This window comes from Pleurodeles waltl, chromosome 12 (assembly GCF_031143425.1).
Source record: "Pleurodeles waltl isolate 20211129_DDA chromosome 12, aPleWal1.hap1.20221129, whole genome shotgun sequence".
Classification (NCBI taxonomy): domain Eukaryota; kingdom Metazoa; phylum Chordata; class Amphibia; order Caudata; family Salamandridae; genus Pleurodeles; species Pleurodeles waltl.
In genome coordinates this window covers 80,989,376-81,005,375 of record NC_090451.1, presented here as the reverse complement: position 1 = coordinate 81,005,375, position 16,000 = coordinate 80,989,376, and the positions used below count along the sequence as shown (strand labels likewise).

Genomic DNA, 16,000 nt, shown 5'->3' with positions numbered 1-16,000 from the left:
AGACTGAATTGAAGAAAACTGTCCAGCATCAACGAGTGGAACACAGAGGCACGTGCCCCACAAAGAGTTTTGCAAGAATAACTATCAAACCCCAAATCTTCACCAATTTTGTAATGTAGGAACAGGGTTTGATTTGTTTCCAGTAACAGCTGTATTCCAGGTTTATTCTGTGAACAGCTCAAATGCTATTCACTAAATAAAAGAGAATTGACCTTGTAAAGTCAGCATAATAATACCTAGTGGTAGCTAGCACACGTATTATATCGACCAACATGAGGCACTACAGAGTTTAAATCCTCTACATATGATTTGTCACAAGTTGTAGCAGAGGTTGATCAGGTTTCTGCCAGATAGCTAGACGACCACAGCTCCTGTAGAAACAGTAAGAACATATTCATTGTGGTTTAATGGGCCTTCTAATTCCTTTCTGTCACTGAAAATTAGTTTGAAGTTTGCCTTGGGCCAACAAGGTCTTCGTGTCCAATGATTTACTCCACTTCTCTGTCTGCCGTAAAATGTCAGAAACAAAACAAGTACAAAAGAAAAGATGCTTTTATTGTGGTTCCAGCATTCCTGTGCGTAGTCTTTTTCGTGTTATCCTCTACCACCCTCCATTCCAGACTCTACTTCAGGGCTTTGTGCAAGCAGAAAGCTCATCTTTGGTTATGCAGTTTTCAGACCTCTTTGACAGGCCACAGGGTAGATAAGGGGCTGTTGAGCTCCAACTAAGATGGTTGAGTTTGATTGCCACTAGTATCCTGTGCTCCAGCCTACTGTGGTTCTGAAATCTGGGCTAGGTACATCCCTTTCCGCAGTTGACTTTCTGGATAGTGAGGGTGAGCAGCTACAGGCCTCTCAGGGCGATAGTATGCGGGCCAGAGCTAAAGTGTAACAATCAATGGCGAGAGTGACCTACTCTCCATATGTAAGGAAATGCCTCCTTGGCATGGTTACCCCCTGACTTTTTGCCTTTGCCGATGCCAGGTTATGATTTGAAAGTGTGCTGAGGCCTGCTAACCAGGCCCCAGCAACAGTGTTCTTTCCCTAAACTGTACCTTTGTCTCCACAATTGGCACACCCTGGCATTCAGGTAAGTCCCTTGTAACTGGTACCCCTGGTACCAAGGGCCCTGATGCCAGGGAAGGTCTCTAAGGGCTGCAGCATGTCTTATGCCACCCTAGGGACCCCTCACTCAGCACAGACACACTGCTTGCCAGCTTGTGGGTGCTGGTGGGGAGAAAATTACTAAGTCGACATGGCACTCCCCTGAGGGTGCCATGCCAACCTCACACTGCCTGTGGCATAGGTAAGTCACCCTTCTAGCAGGCCTTACATCCCTAAGGCAGGGTGCACTATACCACAGGTGAGGGCATAGGTGTTTGAGCACTATGCCCCTACAGGGTCTAAGCAAAACCTTAGATGTTGTAAGTGCAGGGTAGCCATAACAGTATATGGTCTGGGAGTCTGTCAAACACGAACTCTACAGCACCATAATGGCTACACTGAAAACTGTGAAGTTTGGTATCAAACTTCTCAGCACAATAAATGCTCACTGATGCCAGTGTACATTTTATTGTGAAATACACCCAGAGGGCATCTTAGAGATGCCCCCTGAAAACATACCCGACTTCCAGTGTGGGCTGACTAGTTTTTGCCAGCCTGCCACACACCAGACATGTTGCTGGCCACATGGGGAGAGTGCCTTTGTCACTCTGTGACCAGTAACAAAGCCTGTACTGGGTGGAGGTGCTTCACACCTCCCCCTGCAGGAACTGTAACACCTGGCGGTGACCAACCCTCCTCTCAGGGCAATTTAGGATCTCTCTCTAGGGTGGGGCCTCAGATCCGGCTTGCAAGATTCCAGCACGACTCCTCTGCAACCTCTGCTTCGACTTCTGGCCACTGGAACCGGGACTGGACCTTCCACGAACTGACAAACACAGCTACAACAAACAAGACTCTTCTGCAACTTTGTTTCCACGTCTCCTGCCAGCTTTGCAACATTTCCCAGGCTGTGCATCCTCAGAAGACTACAACTCTTCAGCCTGCACAAGAAGAAGAAGCAATCTCCCTTGGAGTGAAGGAGTCACTCCCCTGCAACCGCAGGTACCTACAACAAGCGACGACCGGCTGCGTGGATCCCCGCTCCTGCTGAGCTGCATGGATCCTGCATCACAGGTGGAGGTCCGGAGTAGTCCTCCTGGTCATCTCTGCTAGCTGTCCAGGTGGAGGTAAACCTTTGCCTTCCCACACAGGACAGTACCCCCATGCACCGCGTCTCTTGCAGATGCCAAGGCTTGTTTGCATCTCCTCCAAGGGATCTTCAGGCGACGTGTAGCTCCAGCCCCGTCACTCTATCTTGCAAAGCACAGTCTCCTGCGTGGTTCTCCTGCGGTGTGGGATCCTCTTTTTGTAGTGCTGCATGGGCTTCTTCTGCGACTCCTATGTCCCTGTCCTGTGGGTGCTGCCTCTGCTTCTGTGGACTTTCTTTGACGCCGAGGGTCTCTTGCAACTCCACCTCCTGGGTTGAGTCTTCCTGGTCCTTGCTGGTCCCCAGCAACACCTCTTTTCCACTAACTGCAAGTTTGCCTTTGCCAAGGCTTGTTGGTGGAATTCCTGCACCGATATCCGTCTGCAATCTTCCTTCCAGCATAGGGCTTCATCTGCATCCATCAGGAACTCTCCTCTGGCTCCAGGGCTGCAGTGCTGTCCTGTACTTCATCACAGTCGACCAACTCCTGCATCCACAGCTGGGTGGGTAGTAGCTCATACTCCTCCTGGACTCCACTGTGACTCTTGGACTTGGTCCCCTCTCTCCACAGGTCTCCTTTCTTCAGGAATCCACCGCTGGTTTTCTTGCAGTCCTCTCTGGGTTTCTTCTTTTTCTCCTTATGGGCGGTTTGGGGAAAATCCATTGTTTTACTCCTGCACTCCTGGTTGCAGAGGGGTGTTTGTTGCGTACCTCTGTGGTTTTCTAGTACTCCCAGCTTCCCTCTACACATTTTACTTACCTAGGTGGTGGGGGTACCTTATTTGCATTTTTTTTTTTTTGTTTAAAGTTTGTTTGTGCTCCCCCTAGGTCACTATTGGTTATTGCTATTTGCACTGTTTTCTAACTTTCTCTGTGCCTGTTTCTGATTACTAGTGTACATATTTAGTGTATTACTTACCTCCTAAGGGTGGATTACCTGTCTAGTATTTTGTGGTGGTTTGTTCCAAAAATAAAGTACTGTTATTTATTGTGTAACTGAGTGTTTTCTTTCATGTGTGTAAGTGCTTTGTGACTACAGTGGTATTGCATGAGCTTTGCATGTCTCCTAGATAAGCCTTGGCTGCTCATCCACAGATACCTCTAGAGAGCCTGGCTTCTAGACAATCCCTACACTTCACTAAGGGGGGATACCTGGTATAAGGTGTAAGTACCATAGGTACCCACCACGCACCAGGCCAGCTTCCTACATTGGTGATGCAGAGTTGGTATAAGCACTTGCAATTGCCTTACCACTCTGTCACTTGGTACTTTCCACAGGAAAGACCACTTACTAGCTAGGGACATACACATACACCTAGTGTCCGGACATAGTCTCTAGTGTTTGGTTAAGAGAGGGGTCTAGACATAGCCCTTACGCCAAACTTCTGTAAGAGAGACTAGAAGTTAGGGAGTTTAGGCACACCCTACACCACTCTAAAATGTCTTCAGTTCCTAGCACATCTCAGAACATGGGTTCTCAGAAACTGAGGGAAGTGTGTAAGAGTAGGTAACTGAAGACATGGAGGAACCCTAATAAGAGTCTGCTGTCAGGACTTCTCCTCCAGAATAACCAGGAGCAAGCTGGTAGCCAGGAGGAGAGGGAGAAGAAGGTTGTTTCTAACCCCCAGTACTAGAAAGAGAAGATCTGAATGCTGAGGAGGGTCCCTCAGAGGATCATACGGTCCCTAGTAAATCCCCTAGTGTAGCTGGGAACACTACAGGTAGTGCCAAAGGTGGCCATGTTAGTAAGGTCCCCCTTTGTTCCCAAGAGACTAGTTCAGAGGGTAACTAAGCCTAGGGACAGATCCTCATCCTGCCACTCTCATGTCGCCTTTGTATCTGAGAGGACAAACTGCTCAACTCCAGAAGATGACTCCTTAGGGAGCTTAGGGAACTGAGCCTGGAGGAGACCAAGCTGAGGCTGCAGCAGCAACAGCTAGCCCTAGACAGGGAGGCCTTGGCAGTGGAGAGAGAGAGGCAAGCATTGGGGTTAGCACCCCATGGTGGCAGCAGCTTTGTTTTCAGTGAACCTAGGGTAATGGAGGGCTCTTGTTTTGATTCTAGAAACCTTAGCAAGGTTGTTTCCCCCTACAAGGTGAGGGATGACATCCATAAGTGGTTCTCTCCTCTGGAAAGAGCCTGCAAAGTTCAAAGCGACCACCCAGAGTCAGTGGGCTGCTATCCTTTGGCTCTCCTTCTCTGACAAGGGGAGGGATAGGCTTCTTAATGCCAGAGAGGGGGATACTGAAAATTGCACAGTTTTAAAGTCTGCTCTGTTAGATGGATTTGGTCTTACCACTGAACAGTACAGAATTTAGTTCAGGGAGACCAGGAAAGAGTCCTCCGAAGATTGGGTTGATTTTGTAGACGGCTCTGTGAAGGCCCTGTAGGGCTGGTTACGTGGTAGCAAAGTCAGTGATTATGAGTGCTTGTACAATCTGATTTTAAGAGAGCATATACAGTGTGTGTCTGATTTGTTGCACCAGTACTTAGTAGTATCAGATCGGACCTCACGCCAAGAATTGGGAAAGAAGGCAGACAAGTGGGTAATAACAAGGGCGAGCAGAAAGGCTCACACTGGACAAGAAAAAGGAAGCAGGTTGGTCTCCGGACAAAACTCAACCAAAAGAGTCTTTATCAGGCCCACAAAATTCCTTTAGGGGTGGGTCCAAATCCTCTTCCTCTTCCCATAACAAAAAGCCTTGTCGCTATGTCGGTAGGAACAAGGGCAATAGTCCAGGCGACGGCTCCTGCCCTAAGAAAAGCACCAAACCACCCCACTACAACCCCCACCTCTACCACTAGTGCCTCTAGTAACAACAGTAGTAGAGCGGGTCAGGCGGTAATAGCCTTTCCGACGGTGTAGTTGGGCTCACTTTAGGAAGTGTAGTGGGGGCTGGCATAGTTAGGGAAACTACTGAGGCTCAGATGTGGGAATTGATTTAGCCACCCTTGCTGCCTGTCCCCTTAATATGGGTAAGTACAGGCCCTTGAAAAATGGTGTTCAGGTAGAGGCCTACAGGGACCCAGGTGCCAGTGTCACTATGGTGACTGAAAAACGGGTGTCCTCTGATTAACATCTGCTTGGTCATCAGTACCAAGTGACTGACGCCCACAACAACACTGTATGCCACCCCATGCCAGTTTCAGCTGGGTGGGGGTTACTGGCCCAAAGAAGGTTGTAGTGTCCACAGACGTACCTGTAGAGTGTCTCTTCGGGAATGACTTGGAGACTTTAGCTTGGGCTGTAGTGGAGTTGGAGGCCCATGCAGCAGTGCTGGGCATCCCAGGGCATAGTTTTGCTTTGACCAGGGCTCAGGCCAAGAAGCAAAAAGTAAAAGGAATCTTGGAGCCTGGAACAATGGCCCAAGAGGCTCCCAAAGCCAAGGGTAGAAAGGGCAAAAAGTTGCCCACTACCTCACCCTCCAATAAGGATTTCCCATTTGAGGAGGATGAATCCACTCCCTTGGTAGAACCTACATACGAAGAGTTGAAAGCTGACACAGCTGAACTTAAAGGTGCAGGGGGGCCTGCCAGGGAGGAGTTCAGTAGGGCACAGCAAACTTGTCCTACACTGGAAGAGTTAAGACAGCAAGCTGTCCTTCAGGAAGCAGGGGATAACAGTGGCACCCTAAAGGTGTATTGGGAAGACAACCTCTTATACTCAGAAGCAAGGGAACCCAAACCTGGTGCCACCAGGAGGTTGGTAGTACCTCTGCAATATAGAGAATTTTTGTTGACCCTTGCACATGACATACCCCCTAGCAGGTCACCTGGGGCAAAGCAAGACTTGGGACAGACTTGTCCCACACTTTCACTGGCCCCCATATGTCTGAAGACAACAAGGAGTTTTGTCGCTCCTGTATCATCTGTCAAGCCAGTGGCAAGACAGGTGGAACCCCAAAGGCCCCTTTAATCCCACTACCAGTTGTTGGGGTTCACTTTGAGAGGGTTGAGGTGGATATTGTTAGCCCCTTCGACCTGCCCACTGCCTCTAGAAACAGATTTATACTGGTGGTGTGGTGGACCATGCCTCCAGGTATCCAGAGGCTGTACCTCTAAGGACCACTACAGCTCCTGCAGTGGCAAAGGCCCTACTGGGAATCTTCTCCAGGGTAGGCTTTCCAAAAGAGGTGGTATCAGACAGCGGTACAAACTTCATGTCTGCATACCTTACAGCCATGTGGAAGGAATGTGATGTAACTTATAAGTTCACCATCCCTTACCACCCCCAAACCAATGGTTTGGTCGAGAGATTTCATAAAACTCTCAAAGGCATGATTATGGCACACTCTGAAAAACTCAGGAGAGATGGGATGTCCTATTGCCATGCCTCCTGTTTGCCTACAGGGAGGTTCCTCAGAAGGGAGTGGGCTACAGCCCTTTGAACTTCTGTTTGGTCACCCTTTTAGGGGTCCACTTGCACCTGTAAGGGAAGGATAGGACCAACCTCTTGAACCCCCTAAACAAGACATTGTGGATTATGTACTTGGCCTAAGATCCAGGATGGCTGAGAACATGAAAAAGGCCACTAAAAACCTTTAGGCCAGCCAAGAACTGCAAAATCAATCAGTGGCATGATCAGAAGGCTGTCCTAACTGTGTACCAGCTAGGACAGAAAGTGTGGGTCCTGGATCTTGTAGCTCCCAGGGCACTCCAAGACAAACTGAGTGGTCCCCACAATATAGTGGAGAAAAAGGGTGAGGTCACCTATTTGGCAGACCTTGGCACTCCCAGAAGCCCTCTCAGGGTTCTTCATGTGAACCGTTCTTAAGCCCTGCTATGACCGGGCTAATCTGACCCAGCTCCGAGCAACTAATGAGAGACAGGAAGAAGTGAGTAACCCTCTCCCTGATGTCTTCTCCACCACTGCAACTGATGGCTCAGTGGATGGAGTGGTCCTAGCAGACTGCCTTTCTGAGTCTCAGAAAGAGGACTGCAGGAACTTCCTAGGCCAGTTCTCTGAACTATTTTCTCTGACATCTGGTCAGACAACATGGTATGAACACACAATTGGCACAGGGGACAGCCTGCCTGTTAAAAGTAAGAGTTCGATGGCATATGTTGCTGCAGATACACATGTTTGGCACAGTCCGCTGCCTGGTGTTGGGCTCGGAGTATTACAAGTTGTTTTTCTTCGAAGAAGTCTTTTTGGTCACGGGACCGAAGGACTCCTCCCTCTTTGGCTCCATTGCGCATGGGCGTCGACTCCATCTTAGATTGTTTTTTTTCCGCTGTCGGGTTCGGACGTATTCCTTTTCGCTCCGTGTTTCGGTTCGGAAAGTTAGTCAGAATCTCGGAAGAAAGCGTCGGTATTGTTCCGTTCGGTATCGGGATAGTTAGGTACATCGACACCGATCATCGGAAGACTTTGGGGCAGTTTCGATCCCCCATCGGGGCCTGGTCGGCCCGACCGCGTGCGACATCGAAGCCGATGGAACGGACCCCGTTTCGTTTCTGCCCAAAATGTCACAGTAAGTATCCTTATACAGATCAGCACTTGGTCTGTAACTTGTGCTTGTCCCCCGAGCACAAGGAGGATACCTGTGAAGCCTGTCGAGCCTTCCGGTCCAGAAAAACACTCCGGGACCGAAGAGCCAGGCGTCACCAAATGGCGTCCACGTCGACAAAACAACGTTTCGACGACGAAGAGGAAACATTCTCGGTTCCGGAATCAGAATCCGGAGACTCCGACGTCGAACAACAGCAACAAACTGTGAGTAAGACGTCGAAAAGTAAACCCATCGACAAACCAAAAGCCCAGGGGACGCCACTGCCAACAGGCCATGGCTCGACCCATAAATCAGGCGACCCGTCGAAGGGGCCGAAAAAGGGCACGCCCATAGCGAAGACACCCGACTCCGGTCGAGGGACCGCCATGGAGCAACCTCGGAGCCGAGAAAGCGGCTCCGAGAGACAAAAACAAGATACCGGCACCGAAAGACATCGGCACCGAGAATCCGTGCCGAAAGGAACAAAAATTCTGTCGGTGCCGAAACCGAAAAAACATTCTCTCTCGGCGCCGAAAAATACCACACCTTCATCCTACTCAGAGGAACAAGGACTAAGTGGCCAAATGCACAAATTTGGACAAGAGCTCCAAAGTGTAGAATCGGACTACACACAAAAGAGACTGTGCATCCAGCAAGATACAGGGAAGATATCAACCCTTCCCCCAATCATGAGGAAAAGAAAGATCGGACTTCCAAAGGATGACACACAACCACAAGCCAAAGTGGTTAAAAAAGTCACGCCTCCGCCCTCTCCTCCACAGGCATCGCCGGCACAAACACCGCCACAAATGCACTCACCAGCGCAAACTACCATAAGTCATGACGATCAGGATCAAGACGCTTGGGACCTGTATGACACCCCAGTGCCGGACAATGATCCCGAGTCATACCCCACAAAGCCGTCACCGCCAGAGGACAGTACCTCATACTCGCAACTGGTGGCTAGGGCTGCAGACTTCCACAATGTCCAACTGCATTCCGATCCTATAGAGGATGATTTCTTATTTAACACCCTCTCGGCTACACATAGCCAATATCAATGTCTCCCAATGCTACCAGGGATGTTACGGCACGCAAAACAAATTTTTGAGGAGCCCGTAAAATCAAGAGCCATCACCCCAAGGGTGGATAAGAAATACAAACCACCACCCACAGACCCAGTGTTTATTACTTCACAGTTACCACCCGACTCTGTGGTAGTAGGGGCAGCTCGCAAAAGAGCAAATTCACATACATCTGGCGACGCCCCACCTCCGGACAAAGAAAGCAGAAAATTTGACGCGGCAGGGAAAAGAGTGGCGTCACAGGCAGCCAACCAGTGGCGCATCGCAAATTCACAAGCGCTGCTGGCCAGATATGACCGCGCACACTGGGACGAGATGCAACTTCTCGTAGACCATCTTCCCCAGGAATACCAAAAAAGGGCGCAGCAAATAGTGGAAGAGGGACAAACGATCTCAAACAATCAAATCCGCTCTTCACTAGACGCAGCCGATACTGCAGCAAGAACAGTCAACACTGCTGTCACCATAAGGAGACACGCTTGGCTACGCACTTCAGGCTTCAAACCTGAAATCCAGCAGGCTGTCCTTAATATGCCCTTCAACGAGAAACAACTGTTTGGCTCGGAAGTGGATACAGCCATTGAAAAACTTAAAAAGGACACAGACACGGCCAAAGCCATGGGCGCACTCTACTCCCCGCAGAGCAGAGGCTCTTTCAGAAAAACTCCATTTAGAGGGGGGTTTCGTGGCCAACCCACAGACACCACCAGCCAACAATCAAGAACCACACCATATCAGGGTTCCTTCCAAAGGGGTGGTTTCAGGGGATATCGGGGGGGTCAATTCCCAAGGAGTAGGGGAAGATTCCAGACTCCAAAAACACCTCCACCTAAACAGTGACTTTCAAGTCACGCAACCCCTTCACTCAACACCAGTGGGGGGAAGACTAAGCCAATTCTACCAAGCTTGGCAACAGATTACAACAGACAATTGGGTATTAGCAATAATCCAACATGGCTATTGCATAGAATTCCACAACTTCCCACCAAACATCCCCCCCAAAACACGCAAAATGTCACAACATCATTTAGAACTTTTAGGACTAGAAGTTCAAGCACTACTGCAAAAGGATGCAATAGAATTAGTACCAGTACAACAAAAAAACACAGGAGTTTACTCCCTGTACTTTCTAATTCCAAAAAGAGACGAAACATTAAGACCAATATTAGATCTCAGGACACTAAATACCTACATCATATCGGACCATTTTCACATGGTCACACTACAAGACATCATTCCACTGCTCAAACAGCAAGATTACATGACCACATTAGACCTAAAGGATGCGTACTTTCATATACCAATACACCCTTCTCACAGAAAGTACCTACGGTTCGTATTCAAAGGAATACATTACCAATTCAAGGTGTTGCCATTCGGAATAACAACTGCACCAAGAGTGTTCACAAAATGTCTAGCAGTAGTAGCAGCACACATCAGGAGACAACAGATACATGTGTTCCCTTACCTAGACGACTGGCTAATCAAAACCAACACAGTAAAAAAATGCGCAAACGACACCACCTTTGTCATACAAACCCTTCACAAACTGGGGTTTTCCATCAACTACACAAAATCACACCTAGAACCGTGTCAAACACAACAATATCTAGGAGCAACCATCAACACATCAAAAGGAATTGCCACTCCAAGTCCACAAAGAGTGCAAGCATTCCACAAGCTAATAAGTGCTATGTTTCCAAACCAAAAGATACAAGCAAAACTTGTGCTAAAACTTCTAGGCATGATGTCATCATGCATAGCCATTGTCCCAAACGCAAGACTACACATGCGACCCTTACAACAGTGTCTAGCATCACAATGGTCACAGGCACAGGGTCAACTTCAAAATCTGGTGTTGGTAGACCGCCAAACATACCTCTCGCTTCTATGGTGGAACAGCAAAAATTTAAACAAAGGGCGGACATTTCAGGACCCAGTGCCTCAATACGTTATAACAACAGATGCTTCCATGACAGGGTGGGGAGCACACCTCAATCACCACAGCATTCAAGGACAATGGGATATACACGAAACAAAACTTCATATCAATTACCTAGAACTGTTGGCAGTATTTCTAGCGTTAAAAGCCTTCCAACCCATAATAACACACAAATACATTCTTGTCAAAACAGACAACATGACAACAATGTATTATCTAAACAAACAAGGAGGAACACACTCAACACAATTGTGCCTCCTAACACAAAAAATTTGGCAGTGGGCGATTCACAACAACATTCGCCTAATAGCACAATTTATTCCAGGAATACAAAACCAACTAGCAGACAACCTTTCGCGAGACCACCAACAAGTCCACGAATGGGAAATTCACCCCCAAGTTCTGAACAAGTACTTTCAAATTTGGGGAACACCCCAGATAGATTTGTTCGCAACAAGAGAAAACTCAAAATGCCAAAACTTCGCATCCAGGTACCCACACCGCGAATCACAAGGCAATGCTCTATGGATGAATTGGTCAGGGATATTTGCGTACGCTTTTCCCCCTCTCCCTCTCCTTCCATATCTAGTAAACAAGTTGAGTCAAAACCAACTCAAACTCATACTGATAGCACCCACATGGGCAAGACAACCTTGGTATACAACTCTACTAGACCTTTCACTAGTACCGCATGTCAAACTACCCAACAGGCCAGATCTGTTAACACAACACAAACAACAGATCAGACATCCAAACCCAGCATCATTGAATCTGGCAATTTGGCTCCTGAAATCCTAGAATTTGGACACTTGGACCTCACACAAGAATGCATGGAGGTCATAAAACAAGCTAGAAAACCTTCCACTAGACACTGCTATGCATCTAAGTGGAAAAGATTTGTTTACTACTGCCATGCCAATCAAATACAACCAGTACATGCCTCTACTAAAGACATAGTAGGATACTTACTACATTTGCAAAAAGCGAATCTCGCTTTTTCATCTATAAAAATACACCTCGCAGCTATATCTGCTTACCTACAAACTACTCATTCATCGTCTCTATTTAGAATACCAGTTATTAAAGCATTCATGGAAGGGCTAAAAAGAATTATACCACCAAGAACACCACCAGTTCCTTCATGGAACCTTAACATCGTCTTAACAAGACTCATGGGTCCCCCTTTCGAACCCATGCATTCCTGTGAAATGCAATATCTAACCTGGAAGGTCGCATTTCTCATTGCAATCACATCCCTCAGAAGAGTAAGTGAAATACAGGCATTTACCATACAAGAACCATTTATTCAAATACACAACAATAAAATAGTTCTAAGAACAAATCCTAAATTTCTGCCAAAAGTAATCTCACCATTCCATTTAAATCAAACAGTAGAATTGCCAGTGTTCTTCCCACAACCAAATTCTGTGGCTGAAAGGGCACTACATACATTGGACATCAAAAGAGCACTAATGTATTACATTGACAGAACAAAGCTAATCAGGAAAACAAAACAACTGTTCATAGCTTTTCAAAAACCACACATAGGAAATCCAATCTCTAAACAAGGCATTGCTAGATGGATAGTCAGGTGCATTCAAACATGCTATCTTAAAGCCAAAAGAGAATTGCCTATTACACCAAAGGCACACTCAACCAGAAAGAAAGGTGCTACAATGGCCTTTCTAGGAAACATTCCTATGAGCGAAATATGTAAGGCTGCAACCTGGTCTACGCCTCATACGTTTACTAAACACTACTGTGTAGACGTACTAAATGCACAACAAGCTACAGTGGGCCAAGCTGTACTAAGAACATTATTCCAAACTACTTCAACTCCTACAGGCTAAACCACCGCTTTTAGGGGAGGTAACTGCTTTACAGTCTATGCCAAACATGTGTATCTGCAGCAACATATGCCATCGAACTGAAAATGTCACTTACCCAGTGTACATCTGTTCGTGGCATTAGTCGCTGCAGATTCACATGTACCCTCCCACCTCCCCGGGAAGCCTGTAGCCGTTTAGAAGTAGATCATAAACCTTAAACATCTGAACATTTGTAAATAATTTTTAGAAACTCTTATCATACATACATATTCACTCCATTGCATGGGCACTATTTATACCAAACAACTCCATCCTCACCCTCTGCGGGGAAAACAATCTAAGATGGAGTCGACGCCCATGCGCAATGGAGCCAAAGAGGGAGGAGTCCTTCGGTCCCGTGACCAAAAAGACTTCTTCGAAGAAAAACAACTTGTAATACTCCGAGCCCAACACCAGGCAGCGGACTGTGCCAAACATGTGAATCTGCAGCGACTAATGCCACGAACAGATGTACACTGGGTAAGTGACATTTTCATTTACAGGCAACTTGATCATGTTAGGGACTGCATCAAAGCTGAAGTGCAAAAGATACTAGACCTAGGAGTGATTGAGCACTCTGGCAGCCCCTGGCTATCCCAGTGGTGCTAGTACCAAAACCTCACTCACAGAATGGAAAAAGAGAGATGAGGTTATGTGCTGACTACAGAGGGCTCAAAACAGTCACCAAGACTGATGCTCACCCTATTCCTAGGGCAGATGAGCTCATAGATACACTGGAATCTACCAAGAATCTAAGCACCTTTGACTTGAGTGCAGGATATTGGCAGATCAAATTGTCACAGGATGCAAAACCAAAAACTGCTTCTCAACCATTTGAGGGTGTTAACAATTTACTGTTATGTCCTTTGGTTTGAAGAATGCACCTGCCACTTTTCAGAGGCTGGTGAATACAGTCCTCCAAGGTTTGAAAGCCTATAGTGCAGCCTATCTTGATGACATAGCTGTCTTTAGCTCCACCTGGGATGACCACCTTGTCCACCTCTCAAATGTTTTGGATGCCCTGCAAAAGGCAGGCCTCACTATCAAGACCTCTAAGTGCCAGATAGAGCAGGGGAATTTTGTATATCTGGACTACCTGGTTGGCGGAGGCCAGATTCAGACATTGCGGGGGAAGATCCAGACTGTCTTGGAAATGGACTCACCATACCACACAGACCCAGGTGAGAGCCTTTCTAGACCTTACTAGGTACTACAGAAGGTTCATCAAGAATTATGGCGCCATTGTAGCCCCTCTTAATGATCTTGCATCTAAAAAGATGCCAAAGAAAGTTGTATGGACAGCTAGCTTTGAAAAAGCTTTTGAGGACCTTAAACAGGCCATATGCTCTGCACCAGTGTTAAAATGCCCTGACTACTCCAAGCCATTAATTCTCTGAACTGATGCTTCAGTGGTAGGGGGTCGGGCCGTTCTTTCTCAGCTCAACACTGAGGGCCAGGATGAACCAGTTGCTTTTATCAGCAGAAGGTTGACCCTTAGAGAGAAGTGTTGGTCAGCTATAGAAAGGGAGGCCTTTGCTGTGGTCTGGGCCTTGAAGAAGCTGAGGCCATACCTGTTTGGCACTCACTTCATTGTTCAAACAAACCACAAGCCCCTTCTATGGCTCAAATAGATGAAGGGAGAAAACCCTAAATTGTTGAGGTAGTCCATGTATCTAGAGGGAATGGACCATACAGTGGAACGTAGACCTGGGAGTAACCATTCCAATGCAGATGGACTCTCCAGATAGTTCCACTTAGACAATGAAGACTCATCTTGGCAAGGTTAGCCTCCTTGTCCTTCATTTGGGGCGAGGGGTATAGGAAAGTACCTCTCTGCTGCCCAACCTGCCTCTGGTGGATTCGGAAGACAGATAGGAGGTTTAATGATTTTACTGAACAATAAGTTAGAATGTGATCACTCTGTGATAAAGTTTAACTCCTTTGATCTGCTGGGTGTGCAACTTACATTCCGTCCTGGCTTCAAAATTATAGTTTTGAATATTTATGCTAGATCTGTTCCCCGTGGGTCTGATTCAATTGTTCTTTCTCAGTTGACGGACTACATAGACGCTTTGGACCCTTCAGTTTTTTTGATTATAGCAGGTGATTTTAATTGTTCTTTTGTGTTGGACAACTCCATTAGCAATCTGACTACTGAGGAGGACGAACATTGGGGTATTCCCCAATCTAAAGAAATGGTACTTTCGCCTGTTTCCTGTGTTGCATTCCAGATGTCTTCCCTTTGCCCGAACTATGGCCTGAGAGAATGCAATGGCCGCACTAAATCTGACTCAGAGCGAGCCATTACTTTCAAGCGAGGGCTTTCCTTTAGTACTATTGATTACATTCTTTTGGACATTAGGCTATGGTCAAGTTCACTTGATATGGAAATTCTACCTCGCTTGGATAGTGATCATAATCCTTTGTGTCTTGTATTGACTAATCAGGCATTTTTAAGAGTCCAGCACTTAAGGATTACTAATGTTCCATTCCCTCATTTGAACCATAGACGCTCTAGGGTCTGCTGGCCAAAGGTTGAATGTAACCCGTACTTAATTGGGGAAATTTATTCATCTTTTTTAAAACTCTTTGTAGATTATGAAGATCAAGAATCCTTGGATATTCCTATTATGGCGATCCACACTAAGATGGTCGATTCCCTTCAGGGTATCTTCTATAAGGAAACTTCCATTAAATTGAGACCCGCTGACACCCTTCGCAGGGACTGGTATAATCAGGACTGTGCGCAAGCAAGATCCACCTTAAAAGAGGCTGTTAAAAATTCTACGCATGCGGCTATTAAAGAGGCTCGTTGTAGGTATGCCAATGCCCTGAAGCGAGCCAAAAGAGACTGGGAGAATGAGACATGGCAGAAACTGCTTGCAGCAGCCCAAAGTAAAGATGATAGCTCTTTTTGGCGGTTGTTGACCTCCAGTTCGAAAAGGGGTAAGGACGATATTGGGTTGCATATACAGCCCGAAAGATGGGTGTCCTACTTTTCTGAAATCTATGCCTTGCCTGTACAGCAAGCTCTGGAGGACCCTGCACATGTCGAGTGTTGGGCTGCTAATAAGATCTCAACTGAGAGAATTGTTTTTACCTTAGCTGAAACCACAGCTGCTATTGATTCTCTGAGGCCAGCAAAAGCCCCTGGCCCGGATAAGATTCCAGGGGATTTGTTCAAATCAGAACCTAAGATATGGGCATGGTATATCAATTTGTTGTCTAATGCCATAGCAGCTGGCAGCCCTATTCCAGAGTCTTGGCACGGTGCTGAAATAATACCGATCTATAAAAAGGGTGATACAGGGTTGCCTGTAAATTATCGACCTATTAGCCTTATTGATATCCTTCAGAAGACG

The 16,000-nt window shown here is 46.9% G+C and overlaps 1 protein-coding gene across 1 annotated transcript in view; it reads left to right on the top strand.

The window, feature by feature from the left end:
• Positions 1-16,000, top strand: part of AP3D1 (adaptor related protein complex 3 subunit delta 1) — a 437,106-nt gene that overhangs the window by 333,874 nt on the left and 87,232 nt on the right. The gene's annotated exons all lie outside the window — the stretch shown is intronic.